General features: G+C 46.6%; 1 non-coding gene across 1 annotated transcript; it reads left to right on the top strand.

The window, feature by feature from the left end:
- Positions 1 to 3,441: 3,441 nt before the first annotated feature.
- On the top strand, positions 3,442 to 3,513 carry Trnah-gug (transfer RNA histidin (anticodon GUG)). Its single transcript has one exon. It is a non-coding gene; the product is annotated as a tRNA-His (tRNA).
- Positions 3,514 to 7,500: the final 3,987 nt, after the last annotated feature.

The following is a 7,500-nucleotide window of genomic DNA, read 5'->3' as shown; positions in this document are numbered from 1 at the left end:
TTTCCCTGATTAACTGATACATTGGACATACTAACAGAAAATGGCGTTCGTCTTCTTCAGCGTTGCAGAAAGGGCAGGAGTTTGATCTTATTGTGTATCTTTTGTGCAAATTTATATCACTTATGCCTAGCCTGAATCTAGCAAAGACAGTAAAATACAAACCACCAGCTGAACAGTAAACGATTCATTTGTTTGATTTATAGGAAATAGAGTAGGGAGTGATGGCCTAGAGGTAACGCGTCCGCTTAGGAAGCCAGAGAATCTGAGCGCGCTGGTTCGAATCACGGCTCAGCCGCCGATAGTTTCTCCCCCTTCCACTAAACCTTGAGTGGTGGTCTGGACGCTAGTCATTCGGATGAGACGATAAACCGAGGTCCCGTGTGCAGCATGCATTTAGCGCACGTAAAAGAACCCACGGCAACAAAAAGGTTGTTCCTGGCAAAATTATGTAGAAAAATTCACTTCGATAGGAAAAACAAATAAAACTACACGCAGGGAGAAAAAAAAATTTACACAGAGAAATGTTGTGATAAAAAGAAATACAAATACAAATACAAAATAAGCCGGCCCACGATTTCTCGCGATGCTACGATTTATCTCAGAATGATTTTAATCTGTAGCTTTGGTCTCATGCATGCCAAGGCGTATTAAGCTTACAGCCTTCATTTTTATGCGATGTAGGCTACACGTGCCCTCGCAATAACTGTATTTGTATTTGTATTTCTCTTCCTATAACAACAGATTTCTCTGTGTGAGATTCGGGCTGCCGCTCTCCCCAAGGAGAGCGCGTCGCTACACTACAGCGCCAACCTTTTTTTTTTTTCTTCTTTTTTTTTTCCCCTGCGTGCAGTTTTATTTGTTTTTTCCTTATCGAAGTTGATTTTTCTACATAATTTTGCCAGGATCAACCCTTTTGTTGCCGTGGGTTCTTTTACGTGCGCTAAGTGCATGTTGAACACGGGACCTCGGTTTATCGTCTCATCCGAATGACTAGCGTCCAGACCACCACTCAAGGTCTAGTGGAAGGGGGGAGAAAATATCGGCGGCTGAGCCGTGATTCGAACCAGCGCGCTCAGATTCTCTCGCTTCCTTGGCGGACGCGTTACCTCTAGGCCATCACTCCACATTAACGGAAGCAGATTCAGTTGATAGATAACTTAGACAAATAAACAAAGCAGATACAAATAATTAACTAGCTGAGTATCAGGATCAGTATCAGTATCAGCAGCTCAAGGAGGCGTCACTGCGTTCGGACAAATCCATATACGCTACACCACATATGCCAAGCGGATGCCTGACCAGTAGCGTAACCCAACGCACTTAGTCAGTTGAGAAAAATTGAAAAAGGAAAGACTGAAAAAGCAAATGATTATAAAGAAAATAGATAAATAAATAAAAGAAAAAAGGAGATGATAATGATAATAATAATGATGATGATGATAATCATCATTATCATCCTCATAACCAGCTGAATAAAACTTGGCCGCTGTTGAAAGGTGCATAGCCGGTTTCTGTGGTGTAGCGTATATGGATTTGTCCGAACGCAGTGACGCCTCCTTGAGCTACTGAAACTGAAACTGAAACTGTTTACACGCACGCACTCTGCAGAAAGTCAAACTACTTTCTACCCCCTTCCCTCCTACCCCCCCCCCCCCTCTCCCACACACACACACACACCCCTCCCCCGGCTCCCCCCTTCTCACTCTCTCTCTCTCTCTCTCACTCTCTCTCTCTCTCTCTCTCTCTCTCTCTCTCTCTCTCTCTCTCTCTCTCTCTCCTTCGCTTTCTTTGAACTCCGCGACAGCAACCAAACACCGACACATTAGATATCCGATTTCTACCGACGGCTACCGAAGTAACCTCCGGAAATCCTGTCCGACAACTCCCGGAAATTGCCGACAAGGGCCGGGCGTCATCTCAGCGGAGAGCGGTTTGCGAGGAGGGAGGAAAAGAAAGGACATTAATTTTTTTTTTTTTTTTTTTTTTTCTGTCACTGGAGAGCGGGCTTTGAAAAGAGGCCGGAGGGGAATGAGAGAGTTTTGTTTCTTTGAAAACACACGTAGAGCTGGTGTCGACACGTTCAAGAGTCTTTGTCGCTGGTTTTTTTGTTGTTGGTGGTGGTCCGTCGCCGGGAGTGATGGCGGTGTGAGTTGTTTGCTTTTGTCGTCTGCAACCGTCGTCAGTCAGTTGGCGTTGTTGTTGTTTGTTGGTGTTGTTGTTGGTTGTTGGTGTTGTTGTTGTTGTTTGTAGGTGTTGTTGTTTTGTTGGAGTTGTTGTTGTCACTGTTCTTGATGTTGTTGTCACTGTTCTTGATGATGTTGTTGTCACTGTTCTTCATGTTGTTGTCATTGTTCTTCTTGATGTTGTTGTCACTGATCTTGATGTTGTTTCTTCATGTTGTTGTCACTGATCTTGATGTTGTTGTCACTGATCTTCATGTTGTTGTCACTGATCTTCATGTTGTCACTGATCTTGATGTTGTTGTCACTGCGTGTGTGTGTGTGTGTGTGTGTGTGTGTGTGTGTGTGTGTGTGTGTGTGTGAGTGTGTGCCGGTGTGTGTGTGTGTGTGTGTGTGTGTGTGTGTGTGTGTGTGCGTGGTGTGTGTGTGTGTGTGTCACTGTGTGTGAGTGAGTGTGACTGAGTGTGTGTATGTGTGTGTGTGTGTGTGTGTGTGTGTGTGATTGTGTGTGTGTGTGTGTGTGTGTGTGTGTGTGATTGTGTGTGTGTGTGTGTGTGTGTGATTGTGTGTGTGTGTGTGAGTGTGTGTGTGTGTGTGATTGTGTGTGTGTGTGTGAGTGTGTATGTGTGTGTGATTGTGTGTGTGTGTGTGTGTGTGTGTGTGTCTGTGTGTGTGTGTGTGTGTTCACGCGCGCACACACGTAGTGTAAAGAGAGGACTGAAGGCCACTGTAGCGATCTGTGTTTGTCGAACAGGCCGACTCCGGACTACAAGGGAAATAAACGATGCATATAGTTGTGGGTTGACTGTAATTGATTAGCTCCCCTGTACCCACTTCGGCTCTCTTTCTCTGTCCCCCTCTGTGTTTGTATGTCTCCGTATCTGTGTATGTATGTATCTATCTATCGATCTATTGGAATCAAAATCAGTTAAACTTCAACAAATTATGTTTAAAACACGTGAGATGTATGAGCATATGGGAGTTGAGAGTGAGTAAGAAGGGGAGTGTAAATCCGGTGCTGAGTGTGTCAGTGGAGGAATAAAATAATGTGTTGATGTATGATATAGCAAATAACAAGAAAGGTGTACCTGGTTACTTGAGAAACATTGAGTGTATTCTCTCTCTCTCTCTCTCTCTCTCTCTCTCTCTCTCTCTCTCCCTCCCTCCCTCCCTCCCCCCCCCCCCCCCCCCTCCCCCCCCTCTCTCTCTCGTCCCCAGCTCTCTTTCTTTGCTTGTTATTATTCTTGCTTTTACTCCGGTAGCCGTGATAGTCTAGTGGTTAGGACCTCGCGTTGTGGCCGCGATAACCCAGGTTCGAATCCTGGTCACGGCAATTTTTTATTTTTTTTTCCATTTTACCTTATGAGGCCTTTTGGTGCATGCGAAGATGAGTTGTTGTTTTTTTTGTTTTTTTCTTTGTTTGTGTGTGTGTGTGTGTTTGGGGATTTTGTTTGTTTGTTCATAAACTTTACAACTGGCCTTTTCTTGACTGACACAAGTGGCGTAGGAAGTCAACTTGACAGTATGGCAGGTATGAAGAAGATCCTTATTAAACTCATGATTATATTGTAAAGAAGATGAAATGGTCAAGGTGACTACTTGGCAAAATCAGTAGAAAAATGTCAGATAGAGACCGCGATATGAATTCAATTTTAATCAACCTTGGCCTTGTGACTGGTTATGTGTGCAGCATAATCCCTTAAGAAATTCAAAATCAGAGGTTAAGGGCCAAGGTAAGATAAGATAAGATAAGAATAACTTTATTATCTCCAACTGGAGAAATTTGGTCAGGTGCATTATCACAACATAGACAAGTAAACAACATGGGGACCATAACTGTAAAAGCCAACAACAACCCCTACAAATATTACGAAGATACAAATGTAAAAAATATCACATACATCGTTTCATACATACATCCACACACTGCAGGTAATAACTAGTATTCTTAATGTAAAAACAGAAAGAATTAAGAAACATTATTTGAATATAATTATAAACATAGCCTACTATACTGCACATTGATTATAATAGACAGATAAGATAAGAATAAAGATGAATCGCGGAAAACCACAACCAGATAATCAGCACACACACCCCACCACCCACCCCACACACGCGGATAACTTGATTAAACAAGAGTAATAAACATATGTTCTCAAATAAAAGCATTTCACATATTCGCTTTTAAAAACATTATACCTGGCATACGATATTGATAGGAAACATTTCCGCATGCAAGAGAGAGAAGGTCTTTTAGAGATATTCTTCAGCAAACTTGGTACAATGACTGGTCATGGAGACACCTATGAAAAGAAGCAAAGTTTTGGGGAAAAAGTAGCATAGAACTTTGTTTCTTCCATCCAGTTTTCATTGGTATACCATGTTGTTGTTTGTTTTGGCCAGAACAGCAATGCAATGCAAATTTAGGTGTCTAAAGTCTCTCTCTTCCACCGGCCTCTCTTCTCTCTCTCTCCTTCATCTCCCTCTCTTCCCCTCTCTCTCCCTCTCTCTCCCACCCTCTCTTCCCTCTCTTCTTCATCCCCCCCTCTCCCTCTCTCTCTCTTCCAGTCAGTCTCTCTCCCTCTCTCTCTCTCCCTCTCTCTCCCACCTCTCTTCCCTCTCTCCTTCATCCCCCCCTCGCCCCCCCCCTCTCTCTCTCTCTCTCTTCCAGTCAGTCTCTTTTCCCCTCTCTCTCCCTCTCTCTCCCACCTCTCTTCCCTCTCTCCTTCATCCCCCCTCTCCCCCCCCCTCTCTCTCCCGGATCCCCCCTCTCTCTCTCTTCCACCCTCTCCAGTCCCCTCTCTCCCTCATCTCTCTCTCTATTCCTCTTTTATTTTATTTTTATTTATTTATTTTTTGTACGCATATAGTTTACTTCATCAAGTTTTTGTGCCTTATACATATTATTATTAGTAGTAGTAGTTCTTTCCTTATGTATTTATCTATTATTTATTTACTTTTTTTTCTCAAGGCCTGACTAAGCGCGTTGGGTTATGCTGCTGGTCAGGCATCTGCTTGGCAGATGTGGTGTAGCGTATATGGATTTGTCCGAACGCAGTGACGCCTCCTTGAGCTACTGAAACTGAAACTGAAACTCTCCCTTCCCCCCTCTCTCTCTCCCTCTCACGCCGGCCTTCTCTCCCTCTCTCTCTTCCACCCAATCTCTCTCTCTCTCCCTCTCTCTCTCTCCCCCTCATGCGCACTGATATATAGTTCTCGCTATTTGATTCATTATCAAATACCTTTGTTCGTGCCCCAATCCTTTGTTAAGGACCGAAAACCTAACATATAAACCACTGTCTTGTCTTGTCTTGTCTTGTCTTGTCTTGTCTCTCCCCCTCAACCCCCCTCTCTCCCTCTCTCTCTCTCCCTCTCTCCTACTCATTATCAAATACCTTTGTTTGTGGCCCAATCCTTTGTTATGGACCGGAAGCCTAACAAATAAACCATTGTCTTGTCTTCTCTTGTCTATCTTTCATTTTTTTTCTCAAGGCCTGACTAAGCGCGTTGGGTGACGCTGCTGGTCAGGCATCTGCTTGGCAGATGTGGGTGGTGTAGCGTATATGGATTTGTCCGAACGCAGTGACGCCTCCTTGAGCTACTGAAACTGAAACTGAAACTCTCCCTTCCCCCCTCTCTCTCCCTCTCACGCCGGCCTTCTCTCCCTCTCTCTCTCCCTCTCTCTCTCCCCCTCATGCGCACTGATATATAGTTCTCGCTATTTGATTCATTATCAAACACCTTTGTTCGTGGCCCAATCCTTTGTCATGGACCAGGTGCCTGACAAATAAACCACTGTCTTGTCTTGTCTTGTCTTGTCTTGCCTTGTATCTCCCCCTCAACCTCCCTCCCCTCCCCCCCCTCTCTCCCTCTCTCTCTCCCTCTCTCCTACTCATTATCAAATACCTTTGTTTGTGGCCCAATCCTTTGTTATGGACCGGAAGCCTAACAAATAAACCATTGTCTTCGTCTTCTCTTGTCTATCTTTTGTTTTTTTCTCAAGGCCTGACTAAGCGCGTTGGGTGACGCTGCTGGTCAGGGCATCTGCTTGGCAGATGTGGGTGGTGTAGCGTATATGGATTTGTCCGAACGCAGTGACGCCTCCTTGAGCTGCTGATACTGATACTGACACTGATCTTGTCTTGTCTTGTCTTGTCTTGTCTCTCCCCCTCAACCTCCCTCCCCTCTGCCCCCTCTCTCTCTCCCTCTCTCTCTCCTCTGCTCTCTCCCCCTGTCTCTCCCTCTTTTCCCCCTCCCTCTCTCTCTCTCTCTACTCTGCTCTCTCCCCCTGTCTCTCCCTCTCTTTCCCCCCTCCCTCTCTCTCTCTCTCTCCTCTGCTCTCTCCCCCTGTCTCTCCCTCTCTTTCCCCCCTCCCTCTCTCTCTCTCTCTCTACTCTGCTCTCTCCCCCTGTCTCTCCCTCTCTTTCCCCCTCCCTCCCTCTCTCTCTCTCTCCCCCTCCCTCTAGCCCTTTCTCCCTCCCTTGTCCCCCTTCCCTCCCCCCCCCACCACCTCCCTCTCTCCCCCTCTCTCTCTCTCCATCCTCCCCCTCTTTCTCCCTCTGCCTCCCCTCCCCTCCCCCCCCACCCCCCAATCCCCTACACCCTCTCTCTCTCTGTCTTTGTCATACGCCAGCTGTAGCACTACGCATATCCGCGTGACAACAACAGTTCGTCACACAAACACAAGTCGGGTGACTGATACCCACATGATATTGACAGCATGATGAATGCTCCTAGTCCCTCGCCTCCCCCTACCCCCTGCCCCCCCCCCTTACCCCCCACCCCACCACCCCGCCCCCCGCTCCACTTTCTATCCCTCTCTCTATCCCTTTCTCTTCTCTCTCTCTCCCTCTCTCTCCCCATCTCTGCCCCCCCTCTCTCTCTCTTCCTCTCTCTCTCTCCTACTCTTTTCCCTAACTTCTACTGTCTATCCCTCTCTCTCTCTCTCTCCCCTCCTCTCTCTCTCTCCCCCCCCCTCTCTCTCTCTCCTACTCTTTCCCCTAACTTCTACTCTCTATCCCTTTCTCTCCCCCCCTCTCTCTCTCTCTCCCTCTCTCCCCCCTCTCTCTCCCTCTCTCTCTCCTACTCTTTTTCCCTAACTTCGACTCTACTCTCTATCCCTTTCCTTTTTTTTTAACTCTCTCTCTCTCTCCCTCTCTATCTCCCCCTCTCTCTCTCCCTCTCTCCCTCTCTCTCTCCTACTCTTTTTCCCTAACTTCTAATCTCTATCCCTCTCTCTCTCTCTCTCCCTCTCTCCCTCCCCCCCCCCCCCCCCCCCCGCTCTCCCTCTCCCTCCCCGACACCCAGACACCCCCAC

This window comes from Babylonia areolata, chromosome 14 (genome assembly GCF_041734735.1).
Source record: "Babylonia areolata isolate BAREFJ2019XMU chromosome 14, ASM4173473v1, whole genome shotgun sequence".
Taxonomy (NCBI): Eukaryota; Metazoa; Mollusca; class Gastropoda; order Neogastropoda; family Buccinidae; genus Babylonia; species Babylonia areolata.
This window is presented reverse-complemented; position numbering and strand designations above follow the sequence as displayed.